The 27,792-nt window shown below is 40.4% G+C and overlaps 1 long non-coding RNA gene across 1 annotated transcript; it reads right to left on the bottom strand.

Moving 5' to 3' along the window:
• Positions 1-703: 703 nt before the first annotated feature.
• LOC139767095 (uncharacterized) lies at positions 704-26,767 on the bottom strand. Its single transcript, XR_011716991.1, has 3 exons — positions 26,349-26,767; positions 20,181-20,603; positions 704-979 (listed from the first exon to the last, which is right to left on the bottom strand). It is a non-coding gene; the product is annotated as an uncharacterized lncRNA (long non-coding RNA).
• Positions 26,768-27,792: the final 1,025 nt, after the last annotated feature.

The following is a 27,792-nucleotide window of genomic DNA, read 5'->3' on the forward strand; positions in this document are numbered from 1 at the left end:
TATAGCTTGCCTTATCAGGCACAGCTGACAGTCACATCAAGTCCTAGGCACTGCAGGAGGTCATGATATGAGCGGCAGTCAGTTAGCGTAGATCGAGGTTCACGAGTTCCACTTGGCCACCTCCCCTACGGCAGTGGATGTTCTCTCAAGTCCTAATTCTCAAGTGTCTGAACCCCTAACTGGAAAAGGAAACACAGACTAACTCAAGCATTTTATGTTATACGAGTAAAAGGGGAAAATTTTCCATGATTTAAAATCTCAGCCAGTTTACCTCAGCTTGACCTCCCCGGCCATGGCCACCAGCGCAATCTCCCGTGGAATGAATACCTTTAACCTTTATTAACCGGTTCGTTTTCAGCGGCTGGTTAAAAATATAATCATTCAGAAAACGGAGCGGCACCCAGCCCCATCTCGTATCATGTCAGCAGACATAACTATCGAACTCTCTCGGGTGCTGAGGACGCTGTGAGTCGTGTAATGGTAGAGAACATGTATTTTTTCACATTGGTTTGGCTTACAAGTGTATGAATCTGATCAGAATACAGAGCCTAATTATACTAGAAATTCTTTATACAAGACACTCAAATGGAGGTCATTTGAGCCTGGTGGGGTAGAGTCATTAAGTTCAGGTGGAATGTGAATAAGAAAATGTTAACAGTGTAGAAAAATTCAACATTAGTGCTAACTATTACATAATGTACTTATGAAAATCGATGTTCAGCTCTAGATATAACAGGCATCATAAATTTCATTTAGATTTCATACAAGACAGTATAATGTCTGGCAAAGCTTTTGGAAAAATATGAGAAGCATAGTATATTCACAGACAAGCATATACAGTCCAAACAGAATAATGTGTAGGCAAAAGGCAGTGCTGGGAAAGATAAATAAGATCCTTAAAATGTTATGTAGAATTAGTCATTACTACTGCTGGGGCTGAGGAACTAGAGGTCATATTGCCAGCTTGCCTCCACATCATCTGCAACACAGAGGACATATACAGATTACATTAGATGTATTTTCTGAAAGCATTCTTTACTCTAATAACAATCATAGAAAAACAAAGAAAGTGAGAAATGCACGTGATTGACAAACATCAGAACTGTTAAACGAAACTACAAGCAAACTGTAGGAAAGGTCATCTAAGTATAATTTACCATAGCGGCTAGGCTTCTGGGGCAGCATTAACAAAAACGAAATATAATTACACCTAAGGATAGGAACAGACACTACATTCAGAAATGTTGCAATATTTCTCTCAAATATGAATTACTTTAAAAGTTTAATGCCAGAATCGGAGCCAATAAACTGTCTGAAACAATTGTACAGGTACAACTGCTTCAGTCTGAAAATGAACAATATACATTTTCATTGATAAAACATTACGTAACTGAGATTTGTAAATTGGCGTCGACGTATCACGCAAGTGAAACAGATATGTGGTAATCTCATGGAAAGTTTACATTATGTTATTCTTCTGTTGTCTGGCATGAGTCGTTCCTGCAATCCACAATGTTCTAGCCTAGGACGTTCCTGACATCCACAGTATTCTAGCTTGGGACGTTCCTGACATTCAGTGTTCTAGCATGGGACGTTCCTGATAGCCAGTGTTCTATCCTGGGACGTTCCTCACATCCAGGATGTTTTTAACCATATCATTACCGGATGTGTAATTGAAACGAACTTTGTTTCACCATTATCATCATGTAATTTGTAAAAACTGTCGCTTTACACAAAGATGCCTACAAACAGTGTCAAATTAAACTACGAAGGGGCCTAACACCAACCAGAATTCTAGGATCCTTGATATCGTATAGCATTTAAATATTTAAATGAACATTTTGATTCCACGATGAACTTAAACATTCTTTTTCGAACACTCCTATGGCTCCTTAACATATATGTATACTTTACTTCAGAAAACTGTGTATATCAAGGACAACAAATGATAAAGAATCGAAGTTATAAGCTAGTCATTGTTAACAGGAGAAGAGATCAGAAATCAGTCAATTTTGATTTTGGTGTATCTGATGCGAATCAATCTGATGTAACTGCAATGGCGAGGCTTTCAAATCTCATTTTGGAACTTGTCTTGGTGTCCCATTACTTCGAATGAGGATATAAGATGAAACATATCGTAAGCGGAGAGACGATTGCAGACGACAACGAGAGAACTAAGTGAAGAGAGTTGTAGAAGGTTAGGTGCTTAAATTTTAGGATGGAAAAGGTGACGGTGAGTCAGACATGCCAGGCTGACAGAAACTAAACACGAGAAGGTTATCGACCGGCATGAAATTTTCATGTCGAGCTAGGAATGGGGTCGTTCAGAGTACAAGTTCTGCATCAAAAACCCAACTGGAGCACAGTGTTTATTTGAAAGTGAATTGGTTGAAGATGTTATTAACCAGAGTTTCATGGATCTGTCACATGCCATGCACTGAACATCATGACCGTGTAAATCTTGACCAAGTATCAAGGTAATCAGACTTGTCCATGATAGTACAGTTCTTACACACAGGTCCTTTATGGTGTGTTAACATGGAAATTAGCAAATGGACTTTTGGTCGACAGAGATTGCCTAAAAAGCTTCTAGGGAACTCCACAGGAATGAACTTTCCGAATGACTTTGGCTTCACATCACGTGCAATAATTCCAGTCGAACTCTTTGAAATAATTGATAGGAATCGAATGGTAATATGAAACCTCTGAAGGAGTTAATACATTATACATTACAAAATACAGTGCAACTATGCTTTCTATTTCCATAAAAATCATAATAAAATACGACCTCATTACCAAATGACGCGATGATACCAGTCCTCCGCCTCTGTAATTATGTTATGGGTGCGTGAAAAAAAAAACAAAAGAAATAGAAAGCTATATCAGATGTCTCCCAAATGTATTGGCCGTGATGCGCAGGCCGCTACGATGACCACATTCACCACATCTAATATGACCACGTGAGGCCTCCAAAACCCAGTCATACAAGAGACAGGTAGACGCGGCTCTTTCCCAGGAGTGGATGGTGGGGCTCCTTCTCCTTTACTGATGGATTACTGTGAGAGTGAGAGAGAGAGAGAGAGAGAGAGAGAGAGAGAGAGAGAGAGAGAGAGAGAGAGAGAGAGAGAGAGAGGGGGGGGAGTCCTTGCCTACCACTGGGGGGGCTACGTAGAGGGAGGGACTACTTCCCGATGTGCCGAGCTGGTGATGGACCATTTATGGCCGGCACCAGTCATAATCCGGGTTGCTGCCAGTGTTTTGGCTTACACCAGCCATTCTACTGCCTGCTACCAGTATTGTGGTCTACGCTAGCCAGTCATTTCTGGCCTACCGCTAGCGATGTGACATATAGCAGTCATTCATCGGCCTTCTACCAGTGCTGTGGCCTACACCAGCCATTCTCTGGCCTGCTAGCAGTGTTGTGGCCTACACCAGCCATTCCCCGACTCGCTAACAGGGTTGCGGCCTACAACAAGAATTCCCGGCCTGGTACCAGTGTTGTGGCCTACACCAGCCATTCCCTGGCTTGCTAACAGGGTTGTGGCCTACACCTATCATTCCCGGCCCGGTACCAGTGTTGTGGCCTACATTAGCAATTCCCCGTCCTGCTACCAGTTGTGGCCTACACCAGCCATTCCTCGGCCTGCTACCAGTGTTGTGGCCTACACCAGCTATTTCCAGCCTGCTACCCGTGTTGTGGCCTACACCAGCTATTCCCGGCCTGCTACCAGTGTTGTAGCCTACACCAGCAATTCCCTGGCCTGCTACCGGTGTTGTGGCCTACACCAGCCATTCCCCGACCTGCTAACGGTGTTGTGGCTTACACCAGCCATTCCCTGGCCTGCTGCCAGTGTTGCATCCTACACTAGCCATTCCCTGCCTGCTGCTATTGTTGTGGTTTACACTAGCCATTTCCCGGCTTGCTATAAGTGTTGTGGCCTATACTAGCTATTCCCCGGCCTGCTACCAGTGTTGTGGCCAACACCAGCCTGCTGCCAGTTGTGACATACACTAACAATTCCCCGGCCTGCTATCAGTGTTGTGATCTACACTAGCCATTACCTTGCCTGCTACCAGTGTTGTGGCCTACACCAGCTATTCCCAGGCTGCTACCAGTATTGTGTCCTACGCCATAAGTTCCTTCCCTGCTCACTGTCTTTGTGGGGTCAATAACCTTTACACACGTGGATACAACAACCAGGACTCCTTTTTTTTTTTCACCGCCATACACTAGACCGGTGGGGGAGATGGTAGCATGCTGTGCAGCGGCCCAGGTAGGTGCACCAGCATGAATGTTGCAACCTTAAAATAGTTGTAGCTGGGCGTCCCCACGACTGACGTGCGCTGTCACCATGCGACCGCTGCCTACCTCCCCACACCCTGCCACCCCTTACCCCGCACTCCCCTACCACACACTCGCACCCCGCACTCCCCTACCACACCCCCGCACCCAGCACTCCCCTACCCCACAACCGCACCCCGCACTTCCTTACCCCACACTCACATCCCCGTACTCCCCTACCCCACACCCGCACTCGCACCCCGCACTACCCTATCCCACATCCGCACTCGCACCCCACACTCCCCTACCCTACACTCGCAATCCGCACTCCCTGCAACACAATCGCACACCGCACTCCCCTACCGCACACTCGCAGCATCCCGCACACTTCCACAGTTCAGGGGACTTCAGTTTTGTTCCAAATCTTCCACGACATACATCAGTCCGGGAGCGCTGACGTCAATAGGTAGATAGCCAAAGGCAAGGAGTAATATCTTGAACTGCTGTTTCCTAACCCACTGCTCGGGGACCGCTTAAGGCCCCGGACTTTTTTTTCCTTTTACAGCTCACGTGCCCCTCACTGAAAACTTCGGCTGCCTGCATATTTATCTATCTTATTGTTGTAACTTTTCTAGTTTTCCCCCAAAATAGGAACTTTTAGGAGCGAGAGTAACTTTCGGTGTGAGTGCGAGATCTTGTCTTTCATTTCCGTTTTCTGTTTTGCACATACACAAGTAATGTCCTGTACGATTTTATAGGTTGTACTGCGCCTCTTTCATCATTGACAAAAAAAGACAGCGGATGAAGGAACAGAGGACGGGAGGGAATATGGGTTGCAAGAGATGGGTGGGGCGATCAACTGGGAGAGCTGATCTTTATTGTAGGTTGCAGCTTTCCAATACCATCCGCTAGGGGCAGCACTAGCTGGGACCAGTACGAAAGTGCAGCAGTTCCGCTCTTTGTTTTCGCTCTCATTCTTCCCACTGCTTACGATCATTCCGCTCATTCACTGTTTAGCATATGTCAAAAGCGCTCATGGTTGACCTTGTGAATTAATGGTAAATTTAGTTGTCTTTTACAACTTATTTACTTATTGTAGCAGAAATATTCATTAGTGTTAAAGTTTTACACAAAAACGAAAAATTGCTACGCATTGGGTTACGGTCACTGTAGGCAGTGTAGTACTCCAGATGGGAACTCTCCCACTGGCTGTGGTAGTAGGTGGACGCCACCTGCCTGCCTCCGGCTTCTTTCCTGACTCTGCTCTACCTTAAGGTTCTCGTCCACAAAAGCATAATAGCAGATAATCAAATGTGGGCTAAAGTTGCCGGAGCAATCAAATTTTCTATTATGAAACACTCAAAAAGTTTTTTTTTTTTTTTTTACTCAGTTGACATACCGAAGGAACCTCCCAACAGGGACTCGTAGTGTGCTACCCGCGTATTGTCAGTCAATACACCAAGCTTCAGTATTTCAGCCCTCTAATTGTTCGTTGTAAATACGACGCAGTGAACGATCACGCTACTGAGGATTGTAGACCACCTCATGACCACAGAGGCTGCTCACTGTGTTGAACTGGATGACACAAGGAAGGATTACCTGCATCAAGGCTCTCCCAGCCACGACAATGAGATTTAAGACCAGGAAAGACCCCCCTCCCACCAGTCACATTGATGATTATCTCAATGGTCTCTTGTTTGATACGCATTAGGGTATATATGCCAAACAACCCTTATCACTCAAGATACGTTGATTAGAAATGGGAAAACCCACCTCATCATCCACATTAGAAAAGGAGACTAAACCAGCAGGAATCATATTCCCATGACAGCCACATCAACGAACGCAGTCATCAACCCAAGAACACAACGGCTGGCCATCCAGAAGGCCAACCACGAAATCCACACTGGCGATCTTAAAAAAAAAAAAAAAAAAAAGAGAATGGCTTTGTAAGTTTACGAGAAATAGAGAGTTTAGGAGATTTTCAAAGACTGTGGAGGTAGCACAAGGGAAAGCAATGGGGCGATAGCTGGAGGGGTTAAGAGCAGTCTCTTTTCTAAGGCTTGGGCTGTACCAAGACGTGCAATAAAGCAGATGGGAGAATATAGGAGATGGCATGGGTTCAGGGGGAGGAGGCAGGGACGGAGGATTCGAATCTGAATCGTTCAAGGTTTTGTTACAGGAAAACCAGGTGCCAGTAAGAGCGCTTTTATCACTCAGATTGGTTAAGGACCAGAAAGGTTTGTCAATAGAGGAATTCAAGTCAGCTCACTTTCTCTTCATGAAAGTATTTTTGGCTCTTTGAAGAACAGCTTTGCAATGATTCCGAGCAGAAATGAAAGCAGAGTGGGTTTCTTGGAAAGGAAAGAGTTTCATGATCCAGTACGTACCGCCCCTGATGTGGTAGGCACCAAAGAAGGAGCAATCAAACTTCGATTGAGGAGATAAAGATTTAGAAGCTGGTACGTAGTCCTCCATCCCAGCCAAGATATGCGCTTATCACAACGCGAGACACTCCGACAAGAGAAGCAATACCCAACTCAGAGAAAAATGAGAAAAAAAAGAGCTCTCCCAAAATGTCAAACTTTGTTTTTTTTTTTTGGGGGGGGGGGGGTTTATAGAGGATGTGTGTGCCCAATTATGAGTTACAGAAAACAGATCGTGGTCAGCAGAATCGAAGGAGACAAGAATGGTGTATGTGGAGTGGGAGGGTTCAGAAGTTAAAAGAAGTCAAGTGCGTTAGAGGAGTGGTAGTGACGGTCACGAACTTGGGTAGGGTGTTTAATTGATTGTTTCAGATCGCTAAGTAGAGAAATGCCTTGGCTTCACCAGGATCATCCCGGTTAGAACCTCGCCAATACCTTGTGGTGTACTTTGAAATTCCTGCCTAGAGGACCTAAGCGCATGGGCAGGAAGAGTGCAGAGGTTCCTGCTGTACACGGTTGGAGGAGCTGGAGGGGGGGAGGGGGATGCCATAGAAGCAAAGTAAAAGATGGTTGAGATATTATACTTATGAGCCAGTTGGCATCAAAGTTACGAGGCGAGTAATAGTTGTTGTTTTTTTCACTACCATAGAAACAAACGTCACCCATGGAACGGAAATTATGACGGAGAGAACAGTTGGAATTCTGATGGTGCAGAGGAGAAGCAGCCTTGGACAGGTGAATTTCAGACGTGAGCAGATGGTGGTCAACAGGGGGAGGGTTAGAATTAACACGGCTAGTGTTACAGAAATGGATAGGAAAAAAGTCAACTCTAGGAACTGTAACTGTGGAAGTGGGTTGGATGCTAGTCGTGTGACAGCCAAGTGGGCCATGAGACCCGCCTAATTCCCATCGCCCGGAGGCGTCGCTTCTAATCGGCTCCAGGGAGTTCTGTGATCATTGTACTACCATGAATCATAGTTTGAAAAATCAAAGAAATATATGAGATAAAGATGTGTATAAGTTATCTGTCGCCAAGTAATGTGTACGAAGAAAAGAGTGACTGGGAGTGGGGTTGGATGCCAGCAACCAAAATATTTGGGGGGTAAAGGAAAAAACAAAACAGCAATCAGGATCTGGAAGGGGGTAGGTAACAGACGCTGCAGTGCTGGCTCACAGAATTTCTCTACTTATAAATGAGGTATGTATAAATCTTAATACTGAAAAAATTCTATGAATTCAATAATAGGTAAAAGTAAACATAAAAGATAAACCAGTGGTGTTGTCATATAATGGTATATATGATTCAACCCTAGAATGTTTAATGGGCTTCCACACGTTTGCAATAACAAGAAAACTTGCAGCCCAAAGTGAGAAGGAGCAGTGCACAGCTAGTATGAGGAAGACAAGATGTCAGGGTATCAGGAGCCAGGACCAGATGCCAGGGAAGGACACAAGCATGAGGCCGAGTGTGGTATTAACTAATTACTTGACTAATTCACCTAAATGTAAGCTTTTGACAACAGACTCCCATCCAACATGTTTAATAGTACCTATTTGTAGATTCTGAACAAAATCCAAGATGTTCAAAAAATAATAAAAGCTTTTGATGTGATTTTGATGAAATCTTTTGAGTTCTTCAGAATTCCGTGAAAATCTCAGAACAATTGTTATTCATTATGGTGGATAAGAATTTGTAGTAAAAAATTCAATTTCCTGATATTTCACATGTTAACACGGGTTATTTACCTTAACGTTCATTAGCCAATTACTTGACTAATTAACGTAAATGTAAGTTTAAGACAAATTCTTATTCAGTAAGCTTAATAGAACCTACGGTGAGATTCTGAATATGAGCAATCAAGACAGATTCATTGACATTAACGGTAGAGTAATTGAATGAGTGAATAGTAGAATATAACTGGGTTGCTAAGGTTTACAGGTTGATAATTTTCCTACCAATGCTTAGCGATAGTAATACTGTGGTCACTGTGTACTGAATGACTATGCCAATAACATCTCTCGTTTTCCGTGTTACCTGTGTTGCCTTACATTTAACGGTGTAAACACTCCCAATTTTCTGATAATTTTGCTTACTATTAGTTAAGGCTTTACCAACAGTGTTGTTATATGGGAGGGTAACTTTAGAAGCACTGTTTTAGTAACTCTTACATTAGCTAAATTAGGAGCTTAGGGCAAAAACAAACATTTACATCCTTTTCTACATTGTTGTTACTAGATATATAAAATATCTACCTAGCTTTCAAGTAAGCCTCGTTCACAAACCACGTGGGATAAATTCCTAAGATTACATGTCTGTATATCATATACACAGTGCTCACAAAAACAAGAACATAACTTCAGACATCTTTACAGAATAATATACTAGAAAGAAAAAAATGAATGTATCTCTCAGCGTTGGTAGGTTTCCTGTAGATAATGAGGAATACGTGATCAGATTCCCTAGTTATCACATCAGAAAACAGCAGCTTGCTATCTTTTTCCTATTTAATTTTGAATTTGATGATTGGGTGGATATTGTCTAATTTCACAGAGAAAACATCACAATCTTGAGAAGGTGGCTATTAGGACTACACATCATCAAAATGTGTAAGCCAAATTTTAGGATGATCACTGATAGAAATTGCAATCTCATTCTAAAAGTATTCCATGAATAAATTACCTACAATAGGACTATAGGGATTTCCCATGGTTAGAACAAATTTCCGTATGTAACAATCACCTTCAGTGTATATATATATATATATATATATATATATATATATATATATATATATATATATATATATATATATATATTATCTCTGGGGATAGGGGAGAAAGAATACTTCCCACGTATTCCCTGCGTGTCGTTGAAGGCGACTAAAAGGGGAGGGAGTGGGTGGCTGGAAATCCTCCCCTCTCGTTTTTTTTTTAATTTTCCAAAAGAAGGAACAGAGAAGGGGGCCAGGTGAGGATTTTCCCTCTAAGGCCCAGTCCTCTGTTCTTAACGCTATATATATATATATATATATATATATATATATATATATATATATATATATATATATATATATATATATATATATATATATATTCCTATGAGTCCACGGGGACTCATAGGAATATCTTGATCACGCGCAAAATTGTGATCCTTTCCAATATATATATATATATATATATATATATATATATATATATATATATATATATATATATATATATATATATATATATTTTCTTTCATACTATTCGCCATTTCCCGCGTTAGCGAGGTAGCGTTAAGAACAGAGGACTGGGCTTTTGAGGGAATATCCTCATCTGGCCCCCTTCTCTGTTCCTTCTTTGGGGGAAAATAAAAAAAAAAACAAGAGGGGAGGATTTTCAGCCCCCCTCCGCTCCCTTCCCTTTTAGTCGCCTTCTACGACACGCAGGGAATACGTGGGAAGTATTCTTTCTCCCCTATCCTCAGGGCTATATATATATATATATATATATATATATATATATATATATATATATATATACATCATACAAACCTCCAACAGCCAGGGTCGAACCCGGGACCCCTATGCAACAGGAAGGAGCTCTACTGCTAGGCTGTAGACCCCGTTGCTCACCAACGTGAGACGAAGGGTATTCGAGTACATAGCATTTGAATAGTCATTTTCCTATAGGGGTGATCATAGCATCGCGGTAGCGCTCCCGCCTGTTGCACAGGGGTCCCGGGTTCGATCCTGGCTGTTGGAGGTTTGTATGATCTATGAAGTGCGCGTTCATATACACTTATATATATATATATATATATATATATATATATATATATATATATATATATATATATATACATATATATATATATTCAGTGAAGGGCGCTATTGGGGAGGTGATTACAAGTAGTGGTGATGTGAGTATTTTGAAGGTTTGTTGAATGTGTTTGATGACAGAGTGGCAGATATAGGGTGTTTTGGTCGAGGTGGTGTGCAAAGTGAGAGGGTTAGGGAAAATGATTTGGTAAACAGAGAAGAGGTAGTGAAAGCTTTGCGGAAGATGAAAGCCGGCAAGGCAGCAGGTTTGGATGGTACTGCAGTGGAATTTATTAAAAAACGGGGTGACTGTATTGTTGACTGGTTGGTAAGGTTATTTAATGTATGTATGACTCATGGTGAGGTGCCTGAGGATTGGCGGAATGCGTGCATAGTGCCATTGTACAAAGGCAAAGGGGATAAGAGTGAGTGCTCAAATTACAGAGGTATAAGTTTGTTGAGTATTCCTGGTAAATTATATGGGAGGGTATTGATTGAGAGGGTGAAGGCATGTACAGAGCATCAGATTGGGGAAGAGCAGTGTGGTTTCAGAAGTGGTAGAGGATGTGTGGATCAGGTGTTTGCTTTGAAGAATGTATGTGGGAAATACTTAGAAAAGCAAATGGATTTGTATGTAGCATTTACGGACCTGGAGAAGACATATGATAGAGTTGATAGAGATGCTCTGTGGAAGGTATTAAGAATATACGGTGTGGGAGGAAAGTTGTTAGAAGCAGTGAAAAGTTTTTATCGAGGATGTAAGGCATGTGTACGTGTAGGAAGAGAGGAAAGTGATTGGTTCTCAGTGAATGTAGGTTTCCGGCAGGGGTGTGATGTCTCCATGGTTGTTTAATTTGTTTATGGATGGGGTTGTTAGGGAGGTGAATGCAAGAGTTTTGGAAAGAGGGGCAAGTATGAAGTCTGTTGTGAATGAGAGAGCTTGGGAAGTGAGTCAGTTGTTGTTCGCTGATGATACAGCGCTGGTGGCTGATTCATGTGAGAAACTGCAGAAGTTGGTGACTGAATTTGGTAAAGTGTGTGAAAGAAGAAAGTTAAGAGTAAATGTGAATAAGAGCAAGGTTATTAGGTACAGTAGGGTTGAGGGTCAAGTCAATTGGGAGGTAAGTTTGAATGGAGAAAAACTGGAGGAAGTAAAGTGTTTTTTTAGATATCTGGGAGTGGATCTGGCAGCGGATGGAACCATGGAAGCGGAAGTGAATTATAGGGTGGGGGAGGGGGCGACAATCCTGGTAGCCTTGAAGAATGTTTGGAAGTCGAGAACATTATCTCGGAAAGCAAAAATGGGTATGTTTGAAGGAATAGTGGTTCCAACAATGTTGTATGGTTGCGAGGCGTGGGCTATGGATAGAGTTGTGCGCAGGAGGCTGGATGTGCTGGAAATGAGATGTTTGAGGACAATGTGTGGTGTGAGGTGGTTTGATCGAGTAAGTAACGTAAGGGTAAGAGAGATGTGTGGAAATAAAAAGAGCGTGGTTGAGAGAGCAGAAGAGGGTGTTTTGAAATGGTTTGGGCACATGGAGAGAATGAGTGAGGAAAGATTGACCAAGAGGATATATGTGTCGGAATGGAGGGAACAAGGAGAAGTGGGAGACCAAATTGGAGGTGGAAAGATGGAGTGAAAAAGATTTTGTGTGATCGGGGCCTGAACATGCAGGAGGGTGAAAGGCGGGCAAGGAATAGAGTGAATTGGATCGATGTGGTACACCAGGGTTGACGTGCTGTCAGTGGATTCAATCAGGGCATGTGAAGCGTCTGGGGTAAACCATGGAAAGTTGTGTGGGGCCTGGATTTGGAAAGGGAGCTGTGGTTTCGGGCATTATTGCATGACAGCTAGAGACTGAGTGTGAACGAATGGGGCCTTTGTTGTCTTTTCCTAGCGCTACCTCGCACACATGAGGGGGGAGGGGGATGGTATTCCATGTGTGGCGAGGTGGCGATGGGAATGAATAAAGGCAGTGTGAATTAAGTGCATGGGTATATATGTATGTGTCTGTGTGTGTGTGTATATATATATATATATATATATATATATATATATATATATATATATATATATATATATATATATGTACATTGAGATGTATAGGTATGTATATTTGCGTGTGTGGACGTGTATGTATATACATGTGTATGGGGATGGGTTGGGCCATTTCTTTCGTCTGTTTCCTTGCGCTTTCTCGCAAACGCGGGAGACAGCGACAAAGCAAAATAATAATAAAATAATATATTCTATATATATATATATATATATATATATATATATATATATATATATATATATATATATATTCTCTCTCTCTCTCTCTCTCTCTCTCTCTCTCTCTCTCTCTATATATATATATATATATATATATATATATATATATATATATATATATATATATATATATATATATCATCCTTAAGGATAGGGGAGAAAGAATACTTCCCATGTATTCCTGCGTGTCATAAAAGGGGAGGGAGCAGGGCTGGAAATCCTCCCCTCCCGTTTTCTACCCCACCCCCCCTGCTCCCCCTAAAAAAGAGAACGGGGCCAAGTGAGGATATTCCGTGTAATGTTCAGCCTTCTGTTATTAACACTATACACCGCAAATGCAGGAAATGGCGAATATATATATATATATATATATATATATATATATATATAGAGAGAGAGAGAGAGAGAGAGAGAGAGAGAGAGAGAGAGAGAGAGAGAGAGAGAGAGAGAGAGAGAGAGAGAGAGAGAGAGAAGTTAACAATCCTTACTGACTATACAATGTCCTGATGCTTCTTTAAAAACTGATTGAGGCCAAAGTTGAAAGTATTTACTTTATCACAAGGGGAATTGGAAGTTAATCTTTTATATGTTTGACTATCCTTTAGAAGATCCTCAAGTTTACATCTAGAGTTCACTATAATCAACTGTGAATATTGATCCTGAACAATAACTCTCGGTATTTAGATCTTTTCTACAGTGTTTATGTAAAATGTTTTTCCAAAATATTAAAAGTTGCACATACCAGAAAAATTCTTCAATGATAATGTGGTTCAAGAAGTGACTGACAGAGTTACGTTTATAGTTCTCAGATATGGCACTAGATGCCACATTCCTTCTTTGCTTCCCTCTCTACCTGATCCATGGTATCACCAGTGTGTGCATCCCACCTTCCCTGCCATCCTACAACCTGATGAGACAGTGGCTGGACACCCTGATGTGTTTCGTCCTTCACCTTCATGTAAACCGTTGCCATGTCCTTCATTTGTAAAATTATGAAAAATGAATATAAGCACTGATAGGTTTCTTTTTACAAATTTATATACGAAGAAATATATTTTTTTCGTGTAATAAGGTTATCTAAAAGGGGAGTTTGTAAAAAGGAAAAAAACACATTCCATGAACAATGATTTAGTATTGTTTTAGATGATGGAAAGAAGAGCAAATCAGAAGAAATGAAAATGAATTCTTTTTATCTATGATTATTGGAGAAAAAGAAAGTAGTTTTCGACTGTGGTACTAAACAATGTTTTCTCAAAGATTTACTCAAATCAGTACGCACATTCACAAAACTGTAGATACTGGGGGGAAAAATATCTTTTATATATCATGACGACCCCTAACCTGACCTCTCCTTTGAGTGTCAGTACTTCTGAAGATGATACACCTCCAGGGGGTGTTCACTTCAAGCACTCAACATGATGCCACATCAAAGGTCAGTATAGCTGTGGAGGCTGCCTACATACTGAGGGACATGTGATCTCTAGTGCAACAGTTCAATTGGGAGTGTGGCATCTGTCTATAAGATTTACTGATTCATATTAACATCTAAAAGTTCCGTCCATAGTCACTATCTCAAGTGATCTTTGCTTTGATCTTCTGAATTCAACAGCAACGACTGTGGTGCGTTCCTAAGGCAGTGATGAAAAGGATGTAGAAGTAAGGAGTAGGGTCCCTGAGACAGTAATGTTGTAGGGGCAGTTAACATATGGCAGTAGATGTGTTGACTGACTTTGGTAAAGTGGTGACGATGTCATAGGGATGATATGGTTTAGCATATATAAATATATATGTATATATGCATATATATATATATATATATATATATATATATATATATATATATATATATATATATATATATATATATGTGTGTGTGTGTGTGTGTGTGTGTGTGTGTGTGAGAGAGAGAGAGAGAGAAATACTTAGAAAAACAAATGGATTTGTATGTAGCATTTATGGATCTGGAAAAGGCATATGATAGAGTTGATGGAGATGCTCTGTGGAAGGTATTAAGAATATATGTTGTGGGAGGCAAGTTATTAGAAGCAGTGAAAAGTTTTTATCGAGGATGAAAGGCATGTGTACGAGTAGGAAGAAAGGAAAGTGACTGGTTCTCAGTGAATGTCGGTTTGCGGCAGGGGTGCTTTATGTTTCCATGGTTGTTTAACTTGTTTATGGATGGGGTTCTTAGTGAGGTGAATTCAAGAGTTTTCGAGAGGAGGGCAAGTATGCAGTCTGTTGTGGATGAAAGAGCTTGGGAAATGAGTCATTTGTTGTTCGCTGATGATACAGCTCTGGTGGCTGATTCATGTGAGAAACTGCAGAAGCTGGTGACTGAGTTTGGTAAAGTGTGTGAAAGAAGAAAGCTGAGAGTAAATGTGAATAAGAGCAAGGTTATTAGGTACAGTAGGGTTGAGGGACAAGTCAATTGGGAGGTAAGTTTGAATGGAGAAAAACTGGAGGAAGTGAAGTGTTTTAGATATCTGGGAGTGGATTTGGCAACGGATGGAACCATGGAAGCGGAAAAGAGTCACAGGGTGGGAGAGGGGGCGAAAGTTTTGGGAGCTTTGAAAAATGTGTGGATGGCGAGAACATTATCTCGGAAAGCAAAAAAGGTAAGTTTGAAGGAATTGTGGTTCCAACATTGTTATATGGTTGCGAGGCTTGGGCTATATATACGGTTGTGCAGAGGAGGGTGGATGTGTTGGAAATATGTTCGAGGACAATATGTAGTGTGAGGTGGTTTTGATCGCGTAAGTAATGAAAGGGTAAGAGAGATGTGTGGTAATAAAAAGACTGTGGTTGAGAAGCAGAAGAGGGTGTATTGAAATGGTTTGGTCACATGGAGAGAATGAGTGAGGAAAGATTGGCAGAGGATATATGTGTCAGAGGTGGAGGGAACGAGAAGTGGGCGACCACATTGGAGGTGGAAGGGTGGAGTGAAAAAGATTTTGAGCGATCGGGATTGAACATGCAGGAGGGTGAAAGGCGTGCAAAGAATACAATGAATTGGAACGATTTGGCATACCAGGGTCGACGTCTGTCAATGGATTGAACCAGGGCATGTGAAGCGTCTGGGGTAAACCATGGAAAGTTCTGTGGGGCCTGGATGTGGAAAGGGAGCTGTGGTTTCGGTGCATTATTATATGACAGCTAGAGACTGAGTGTGAACGAATGTGGCCTTTGTCTTTTCCTAGCGCTATCTCACGCGCGTGCGGGGGGAGGGGGTTGTCATTTCATGTGTGACGGGGTGGCTACGAGGATGAATAAAGGCAAGTATGAATTATGTACATGTGTATATATGTATATGTTTGTGTATGTATGTATATGTATACGTTGAAATATATAGGTATGTATATTTGCGTGTGTGAACGTGCATGTATATGCATGTATGTGGGTTGGGCCATTCTTTCGCCAGTTTCCTTTCGCTACCTCGCTAACGCGGGAGACAGCGACAAAGTATAACAAAAAACATTATATATATATATATATATATATATATATATATATATATATATATATATATATATATATATATATATTCCTATTAGTCCACTGGGAAAACGAAGCACGATAAGTTCCCTAGTGCACTTTCGTGTAATAATTAGATCATCAGGGGAGACCCAAGAGAGAAATAAAAGTCAGTTGATATACATCGAATTGATGGGTAAAATATATATAAAAGGCTTTATGGCGATGAAAAAAGGGAAATGAAAATAACGTGCTGTAAAGTCTTATCCGATGATACGTTACATCTTTATTCCAATGCTTCTCAGCCATGATCAGATGATTTCTTCATTGTAACGTATCTTAGGAACTTCTGGCGCACCTCTTATTTTCGCAACCAGCTAAACGCGAACATTCGGGAATACACACACGTCCAAGAAAACAACAATAGATTAATTAATGTAAATACTCTAAAAACAACAGCATAAATATAGTTAGATATGTAGAATTATCATTCATGCGGAGATGATCATATACGGAACGTAACGCAGATCCAATGACCCACACAAGAAATTCACCATGGACCACCGGCTGGGAACCATTGGTCTACTTGCTCCTGCCAATACTCTCGAGATGTTTGGTCACTGATGGCAACCCTTCCATACTATTGAGCCCAGTTGCCACTGTTCCAAAATTCGTAAATACTTTCCCTTGCACAATCCTCTCTATATTCCAGTTAAGGCCCGGCCTTGATGTGGACTTAGTCCGTGACTGGAGCCTGCAACATAACGAAAACTTCCAATTTACTGTTTAGCCCATATGCTAACCCTTCGGTACTGTTCAGTCGATTACTTCTAACCCTTCCATACTTAATCATTAAGCCCATTCTTGTCAACCTTATCGTATCATTAATTCAATAATGCCAACCCTTCCGTACTTTTCAGCACATTGCTGCCAACCCTTCCGAACTTTTCAGCCCATTGCTGCCAACCCTTCCGAACTTTTCAGCCCATTGCTGCCAACCCTTCCGAACTTTTCAGCCCATTGCTGCCAACCCTTCCGAACTTTTCAGCCCATTGCTGCCAACCCTTCCGTACTATAAGCCCATTGCTACCAACCCTTCCGAACAATTCGGCCATTGCTGCCAACTGCTCAGAGTTGTTCAGCTAGTACTGCCAACATCGTGAATTTTGCAGCCTAATACCTCACGATATTTTGCATGTTTACATATATCTATCATCCCACCACAAGGCAGTCATAACAACAATGACAAACATTATTTTCTTTTTTAAGCACATTTAAAGTTTTAACGTAAACAGGAGTAAACAATCATCATCTCGCCTCAAAGCTTCCCTTCCCTCTTTACAGTTCCATATGCATTGACCATATATAGTTTGAAAGTGCTGTCCCGAGTTTACATTTAATCGTTAACTGCTTCTTAAAAACAACATAAGAGATGAAAAACAAAACATAAAATAGTGAAATAACCGGTAGTGTTAGGTGGGAATCCCTCCCACACATACATTTATCCTTCTTTAATCACCAAGTAAAGGCTCTAAACATTTATTTTTCCACTCATAGAATGTAACCATATATAATATCATTCACTTTGATACAATATATATATATATATATATATATATATATATATATATATATATATATATATATATATATATATATATATATGGGTATGTTTGAAGGAATAGTGGTTCCAACAATGTTGTATGGTTGCGAGGCGTGGGCTATGGATAGAGTTGTGCGCAGGAGGATGGATGTGCTGGAAATGAGATGTTTGAGGACAATGTGTGGTGTGAGGTGGTTTGATCGAGTAAGTAACGTAAGGGTAAGAGAGATGTGTGGAAATAAAAAGAGCGTGGTTGAGAGAGCAGAAGAGGGTGTTTTGAAATGGTTCGGGCACATGGAGAGAATGAGTGAGGAAAGATTGACCAAGAGAATATATGTGTCGGAGGTGGAGGGAACGAGGAGAAGAGGGAGACCAAATTGGAGGTGGAAAGATGGAGTGAAAAAGATTTTGTGTGATCGGGGCCTGAACATGCAGGAGGGTGAAAGGAGGGCAAGGAATAGAGTGAACTGGAGCGATGTGGTATACCGGGGTTGACGTGCTGTCAGTGGATTGAATCAAGGCATGTGAAGCGACTGGGGTAAACCATGGAAAGCTGTGTAGATATGTATATTTGCGTGTGTGGACGTATGTATATATATGTGTATGGGGGTGGGTTGGGCCATTTCTTTCGTCTGTTTCCTTGCGCTACCTCGCAAACGCGGGAGACAGCGACAAAGCAAAAAAAAAAAAAAAAAATATATATATATATATATATATATATATATATATATATATATATATATATATATATATGTTGGTAAGTACGTGAGTGTGAAACGAGCAGGGCTGCCAGACCTGACGGCGTAAACATGATTTGCTACTTCCTTTCTCCGGTTGATTTTCACCACTAACATCCTTCCATCCTCTACGAACAAAACTCCATCCTATGTAAAGTATACTTTGGCACCTCCAGATATAATACTAACAATATGTCATCGCTTATCGTTCGCTTCACTCAAAGTCTGTCACTATCGTCTTGTAAATTAGCAACAATTTCCCTCACTTCAGTGAATTTTTGAAAAATGGTTCACCGTGGATTATCTTGGTGATATTAAAAATGAAACAAGTACTTCACATTAAAACATACACTGTACCATTATTTCTTCTATCATGCTGTCGTTTAACTACTCTTGCCCGCTACCGCGTATTTGGTTTGCCTATCAAGTATTTTCTTATTGTGGATAAAATCCATTGCATAATATGTTTAGGATAAAACAGCAATAGCCATAAAACTTATCTCAGTGCTAGAGCCTGACTTATCAGCCGGCCCTATATATGCTACATGATGCCACCTTCACTCATCTGACTGTGCGATGGTTGCAGATGTGCATAATCTACGAAATAAAACTATTATACAATGAAGGAATAAATTTCTGTGTAAGTGAAAGTGATAAACCATGTGGCAAATTATTGTTAATGAAGCAGGGGTGCCAACCCTTTTGCGTTTTGTACCTACTGCTACCAACCAATCCGGAACTTCCATCCATTGATCATAATAACTCTGAACTTTCCACCGGCTTTTCCATGCTATCAACGTTTTCTACAATTGCTGCGATATTTACCGATTTTCCTTCTTTTATTTCTACCAAACTGTAAACTTAAAAGCAAACTTTAAGCTTCCGGAAAACTTTCTACGGACAACGAGTGAATCACAGCGATATGTTCACAGATGCCAACCCTTCAACATTGCCCACCCACCCACCACTTCTACAATGCCTTCAATGTTTTTTACCATCTTTCATGATGGCTTCCTATGTATCCTCTTACATCTTTCCATCCTTTGTGCTTAATTAAAGGGAAGTTGAAGCTTCCAGAGAACTTAATGTTGACAACGGGTGAAAACGCATAAGCCAATCAAAAAACAGAAACCTAAGACCTTCAAGCCAATCACAACAACATATTCAAAGGTACCAACCCTTCGGCATTGCCCATCCAATGTAGCCAACCATTCCGAATCTTCCATCCATTCTGCAAACCATTCTGAAATTTCCACCTACTTCAACTTGGTTGTTTTCTTTTAAAGTTATAACTATATCTTCCGATTTTCCCTCTTACATTTCTACTAACGTCTCAGCTTAAAAGCAAATTTGAAGCTCTCAGAAATCTTTATAGAGACTAACGGATGAAGACGCATAAGCCAATCACAATAAAGCCACCTTAAGACCTTCAAACAAATCAAACATGAGCATAATAACTCCTTTAAATCCATCCTATATAGTACACGACTTCCCATAAACCCTCAATCTTTATGAAAAATCAATCATACGGTTTCCTTTATGAAGTAAAAAAAAAAAGAAAGGTCATGGTCGGTGCTTACCTTTTATCAGTCCGGTCACAGAGTGTACAAACAAATTCCTAACTGCACTTGGTTCACTGTATTTTTTCTTGTTAATGATTCACTTATATAATGACTTCCGTGTTAAACGCACAAACTTGTTCATACTGTAAACTAGTTTGAAAATTTAGTTTTCACACTTCACTAAAGTCCGGATTAATGGTTATACGTTATAGAACACATAGCTTTCTAATATGCCTGTTTCTGAGTTCGTCATTCCGTATAAAGGCAATCTCTTACACACCAGTCGAGTGCGTCCGACCTCTTGCGAGGTCTGGGTTAAACTGATGTGGTTGACCCTTGTCCTACGGGTGGGCGGGGTCATGCCAAGCAGTTTGACCATCGAATCAAGACTTCCACCTCTTCACTGTTGACACCACTTGACGCTATACATCTTGGTAACTTCTGCAACGAGAATGGTAACTGGAGTAACCTCATCTACTTACTGCAAAGACAAATCATGCCCAGGTCAAAGGCCATATCGGATGATAGGAAAACAATGTGTATAGACAAGAGTCTTACCAATTTTAGGAACATATCAGGATACATTGGTCCTTTGTTAACAAACCAAATATATATATATATATATATATATATATATATATATATATATATATATATATATATATATATATATATATATCCCTGGGGATAGGGGATTAAGAATACTTCCCACGTATTCCCTGCGTGTCGTAGAAGGCGACTAAAAGGGGAGGGAGCGGGGGGCTGGAAATCCTCCCCTCGCGTTTTTTTTTTTTTTAATTTTCCAAAAGAAGGAACAGAGGGGGCCAGGTGAGGATATTCCAAAAAAGGCCCAGTCCTCTATTCTTAATGCTACCTCGCTAACGTGGGGAATGGCGAATAGTTTAAAAGAAAAAAAAGATATATATGTGTGTGTGTGTGTGTGAGAGAGAGAGAGAGAGAGAGAGAGAGAGAGAGAGAGAGAGAGAGAGAGAGAGAGAGAGAGAGAAATACTTAGAAAAACAAATGGATTTGTATGTAGCATTTATGGATCTGAAAAAGGCATATGATAGAGTTGATGGAGATGCTCTGTGGAAGGTATTAATATATGTTGTGGGAGGCAAGTTATTAGAAGCAGTGAAAAGTTTTTATCGAGGATGAAAGGCATGTGTACGAGCTGGAAGAGAGGAAAGTGACTGGTTCTCAGTGAATGTCGGTTTGCGGCAGGGGTGCTTTATGTTTCATGGTTGTTTAACTTGTTTATGGATGGGGTTCTTAGGGAGGTGAATGCAAGAGTTTTGGAGAGGAGGGCAAGTATGCAGTCTGTTGTGGATGAAAGAGCTTGCGAAATGAGTCATTTGTTGTTCGCTGATGATACAGCGCTGGTGGCTGATTCTGGTGAGAAACTGCAGAAGCTGGTGACTGAGTTTGGTAAAGTGTGTGAAAGAAGAAAGCTGAGAGTAAATGTGAATAAGAGCAAGGTTATTAGGTACAGTAGGGTTGAGGGACAAGTCAATTGGGAGGTAAGTTTGAATGGAGAAAAACTGGAGAAAGTGAAGTGTTTTAGATATCTGGGAGTGGATTTGGCAACGGATGGAACCATGGAAGCGGAAAAGAGTCACAGGGTGGGAGAGGGGCGAAAGTTTTGGGAGCTTTGAAAAATGTGTGGATGGCGAGAACATTATCTCGGAAAGCAAAAAAGGTAAGTTTGAAGGAATTGTGGCTCCAACATTGTTATATGGTTGCGAGGCTTGGGCTATAGATACGGTTGTGCGGAGGAGGGTGGATGTGTTGGAGGACAATATGTGGTGTGAGGTGGTTTTGATCGAGTAAGTAATGAAAGGGTTAGAGAGATGTGTGGTAATAAAAAGAGTGTGGTTGAGAAGCAGAGGAGGGTGTATTGAAATGGTTTGGTCACATGGAGAGAATGAGTGAGGAAAGATTGAGAGGATATATGTGTCAGAGGTGGAGGGAACGAGAAGTGGGCGACCAAATTGGAGATGGAAGGGTGGAGTGAAAAAGATTTTGAGCGATCGGGATTGAACATGCAGGAGGGTGAAAGGCGTGCAAGGAATACAATGAATTGGAACGATTTGGCATACCGGGGTCGACGTGCTGTCAATGGATTGAACCAGGGCATGTGAAGCGTCTGGGGTAAACCATGGAAAGTTCTGTGGGGCCTGGATGTGGAAAGGGAGCTGTGGCTTCGGTGCATTATTACATGACAGCTAGAGACTGAGTGTGAACGAATGTGGCCTTTGTTGTCTTTTCCTAGCGCTACCTCACGCGCGTGCGGGGGGAGGGGGTTGTCATTTCATGTGTGACGGGGTGGCTACGAGAATGAATAAAGGCAGCAAGTATGAATTATGTACATGTGTATATATGTATATGTCTGTGTATGTATGTATATGTATACGTTGAAATATATAGGTATGTATATTTGCGTGTGTGAACGTGCATGTATATGCATGTATGTGGGTTAGGCCATTCTTTTGCCAGTTTCCTTTCGCTACCTCGCTAACGCGGGAGACAGCGACAAAGTATAATAAAAAACAATATATATATATATATATATATATATATATATATATATATATATATATATATATATATATATATGTATATATATATATATATATATATATATATATATATATATATATATATATATATATACATATATATATATATATATTAATATATATATTACATTAATTAATCTATTGTTGTTTTCTTGGACGTGTGTGTATTCCCTAATGTTCGCGTTTAGCTGGTTGCGAAAATAAGAGGTGAGCCAGAAGTTCCTAAGATACGTTACAATGAAGAAATTATCTGATCATGGCTGAGAAGCATTGGACTAAAGATGTAACGTATAATCGATAAGACTTTACAGCACGTTATTTTCATTTCCCTTTTTTCATCGCCATAAAGCCTTTTATATTTTACCCATCAATTCGATGTATATCAACTGACTTTTATTTCTCTCTTGTGTCTCCCCTGATGATCTAATTAAATTAATACACGAAAGTGCACTTGGGAACTTATCGTGCTTCATTTTCCCAGTGGACTAATAGGAATATATATTAATATATATATATTCCTATTAGTCCACTGGGAAAATGAAGCACGATAAGTTCCCAAGTGCACTTTCGTGTATTAATTAGATCATCAGGGGAGACACAAGAGAGAAATAAAAGTCAGTTGATATACATCGAATTGATGGGTAAAATATAAAAGGCTTTATGGCGATGAAAAAAGGGAAATGAAAATAACGTGCTGTAAAGTCTTATCGATTATACGTTACATCTTTAGTCCAATGCTTCTCAGCCATGATCAGATAATTTCTTCATTGTAACGTATCTTAGGAACTTCTGGCTCACCTCTTATTTTCGCAACCAGCTAAACGCGAACATTAGGGAATACACACACGTCCAAGAAAACAACAATAGATTAATTAATGTAAATACTCTAAAAACAACAGCATAAATATAGTTAGATATGTAGAATTATCATTCATGCGGAGATGATCATATACGGAACGTAACGCAGATCCAATGACCCACACAAGAAATTCACCATGGACCTCCGGCTGGGAACCATTGGTCTACTTGCTCCTGCCAATACTCTCGAGATGTTTGGTCACTGATGGCAACCCTTCCATACTATTGAGCCCAGTTGCCACTGTTCCAAAATTCGTAAATACTTTCCCTTGCACAATCCTCTCTATATTCCAGTTAAGGCCCGGCCTTGATGTGGACTTAGTCCGTGACTGGAGCCTGCAACATAATGAAAACTTCCAATTTACTGTTTAGCCCATATGCTAACCCTTCGGTACTGTTCAGTCGATTACTTCTAACCCTTCCATACTTAATCATTAAGCCCATTCTTGCCAACCTTATCATATCATTAATTCAATAATGCCAACCCTTCCGTACTTTTCAGGCCATTGCTGCCAACCCTTCCGAACTTTTCAGCTCATTGCTGCCAACCCTTCCGAACTTCTCAGCCCATTGCTGCCAACCCTTCCGTACTATAAGCCCATTGCTTCCAACCCTTCCGAACAATTCGGCCATTGCCGCCAACCGCTCAGAGTTGTTCAGCTAGTACTGCCAACAATCGTGAATTTTGCAGCCTAATACCTCACGATATTTTGCATGTTTACATATATCTATCATCCCACCACAAGGCAGTCATAACAACAATGACAAACATTATTTTCTTTTTTAAGCTCATTTAAAGTTTTAACGTAAACAGGAGTAAACAATCATCACCACGCCTCACAGCTTCCCTTCCCTCTTTACAGTTCCATATGCATTGACCATATATAGTTTGAAAGTGCTGTCCCGAGTTTACATTTAATCGTTAACTGCTTCTTAAAAACAACATAAGAGATGAAAAACAAAACATAAAATAGTAAAATAACCGATAGTGTTAGGTGGGAATCCCTCCCACACATACATTTATCCTTCTTTAATCACCAAGTAAAGGCTCTAAACATTATTTTTGCACTCATAGAATGTAACCATATATATAATATCATTCACTTTGATACAATATATATATATATATATATATATATATATATATATATATATATATATATATATATATATATATATATATATATTGGTAAGTACGTGAGTGTGAAACGAGCAGGGCTGCCAGACCTGACGGCGTAAACATGATTTGCTACTTCCTTTCTCCGGTTGATTTTCACCACTAACATCCTTCCATCCTCTACGAACAAAACTCCATCCTATGTAAAGTATACTTTGGCACCTCCAGATATAATACTAACAATATGTCATCGCTTATCGTTCGCTTCACTCAAAATCTGTCACTATCGTCTTGTAAATTAGCAACAATTTCCCTCACTTCAGTGAATTTTTGAAAAATGGTTCACCGTGGATTATCTTGGTGATATTAAAAATGAAACAAGTACTTCACATTAAAACATACACTATACCATTATTTCTTCTATCATGCTGTCGTTTAACTACTCTTGCCCGCTGCCGCGTATTTGGTTTGCCTATCAAGTACTTTCTTATTGTGGATAAAATCCATTTCATAATATGTTTAGGATAAAACAGCAATAGCCATAAAACTTATCTCAGTGCTAGAGCCTGACTTATCAGCCGGCCCTATATATGCTACATGATGCCACCTTCACTCATCTGACTGTGCGATGGTTGCAGATGTGCATAATCTACGAAATAAAACTATTATACAATGAAGGAATAAATTTCTGTGTAAGTGAAAGTGATAAACCATGTGGCAAATTATTGTTAATGAAGCAGGGGTGCCAACCCTTTTGCGTTTTGTACCTACTGCTACCAACCAATCCGGAACTTCCATCCATTGATCATAATAACTCTGAACTTTCCACCCACTTTTCCATTCTATCAACGTTTTCTACAATTGCTGCGATATTTACCGATTTTCCTTCTTTTATTTCTACCAAACTGTAAACTTAAAAGCAAACTTTAAGCTTCCGGAAAACTTTCTACGGACAACGAGTGAATCACAGCGATATGTTCACAGATGCCAACCCTTCAACATTGCCCACCCACCCACCACTTCTACAATGCCTTCAATGTTTTTTACCATCTCTCATGATGGCTTCCTATGTATCCTCTTACATCTTTCCATCCTTTGTGCTTAATCAAAGGGAAGTTGAAGCTTCCAGAGAACTTAATGTTGACAACGGGTGAAAACGCATAAGCCAATCAAAAAACAGAAACCTAAGACCTTCAAGCCAATCACAACAACATATTCAAAGGTACCAACCCTTCGGCATTGCCCATCCAATATAGCCAACCATTCCGAATCTTCCATCCATTCTGCAAACCATTCTGAAATTTCCACCTACTTCAACTTGGTTGTTTTCTTTTAAAGTTATAACTATATCTTCCGATTTTCCCTCATACATTTCTACTAACGTCTCAGCTTAAAAGCAAATTTGAAGCTCCCAGAAATCTTTCTAGAGACTAACGGATGAAGACGCATAAGCCAATCACAATAAAGCCACCTTAAGACCTTCAAACAAATCATACATGAGCATAATAACTCCTTTAAATCCATCCTATATAGTACACGACTTCCCATAACCCCTCAATCTTTATGAAAAATCAATCATACGGTTTCCTTTATGAAGTAAAAAAAAAAAGAAAGGTCATGGTCGGTGCTTACCTTTTATCAGTCCGGTCACAGAGTGTACAAACAAATTCCTAACTGCACTTGGTTCACTGTATTTTTTCTTGTTAATGATCCACTTATATAATGACTTCCGTGTTAAACGCACAAACTTGTTCATACTGTAAACTAGTTTGAAAATTTAGTTTTCACACTTCACTAAAGTCCGGATTAATGGTTATACGTTATAGAACACATAGCTTTCTAATATGCCTGTTTCTGAGTTCGTCATTCCGTATAAAGGCAATCTCTTACACACCAGTCGAGTGCGTCCGACCTCTTGCGAGGTCTGGGTTAAACTGATGTGGTTGACCCTTGTCCTACGGGTGGGCGGGGTCATGCCAAGCAGTTTGACCATCGAATCAAGACTTCCACCTCTTCACTGTTGACACCACTTGACGCTATACATCTTGGTAACTTCTGCAACGAGAATGGTAACTGGAGTAACCTCATCTACTTACTGCAAAGACAAATCATGCCCAGGTCAAAGGCCATATCGGATGATAGGAAAACAATGTGTATAGACAAGAGTATACCAATTTTAGGAACATATCAGGATACATTGGTCCTTTGTTAACAAACCAAATATATATATATATATATATATATATATATATATATATATATATATATATATATATATATATATCCCTGGGGATAGGGGATTAAGAATACTTCCCACGTATTCCCTGCGTGTCGTAGAAGGCGACTAAAAGGGGAGGGAGCGGGAGGCTGGAAATCCTCCCCTCTCGTTTTTTTTTTTTTTTAATTTTCCAAAAGAAGGAACAGAGGAGGGCCAGGTGAGGATATACCACAAAGGCCCAGTCCTCTATTCTTAACGCTACCTCGCTAACGCGGGAAATGGCGAATAGTTTAAAAGAAAAAAAGAAAAGATATATATATATATATATATAAGTTAAGAGTAAATGTGAATAAGAGCAAGGTTATTAGGTACAGTAGGGTTGAGGGTCAAGTCAATTGGGAGGTGAGTTTGAATGGAGAAAAACTGGAGGAAGTGAAGTGTTTTAGATATCTGGGAGTGGATCTGTCAGCGGATGGAACCATGGAAGCGGAAGTGGATCATAGGGTGGGGGAGGGGGCGAAAATTTTGGGAGCCTTGAAAGATGTGTGGAAGTCGAGAACATTATCCCGGAAAGCAAAAATGGGTATGTTTGAGGGAATAGTGGTTCCAACAATGTTGTATGGTTGCGAGGCGTGGGCTATGGATAGAGTTGTGCGCAGGAGGATGGATGTGCTGGAAATGAGATGTTTGAGGACAATGTGTGGTGTGAGGTGGTTTGATCGAGTAAGTAACGTAAGGGTAAGAGAGATGTGTGGAAATAAAAAGAGCGTGGTTGAGAGAGCAGAAGAGGGTGTTTTGAAATGGTTTGGGCACATGGAGAGAATGAGTGAGGAGAGATTGACCAAGAGGATATATGTG

The sequence above is a fragment of the Panulirus ornatus genome, chromosome 4 (genome assembly GCF_036320965.1).
Source record: "Panulirus ornatus isolate Po-2019 chromosome 4, ASM3632096v1, whole genome shotgun sequence".
Taxonomy (NCBI): Eukaryota; Metazoa; Arthropoda; class Malacostraca; order Decapoda; family Palinuridae; genus Panulirus; species Panulirus ornatus.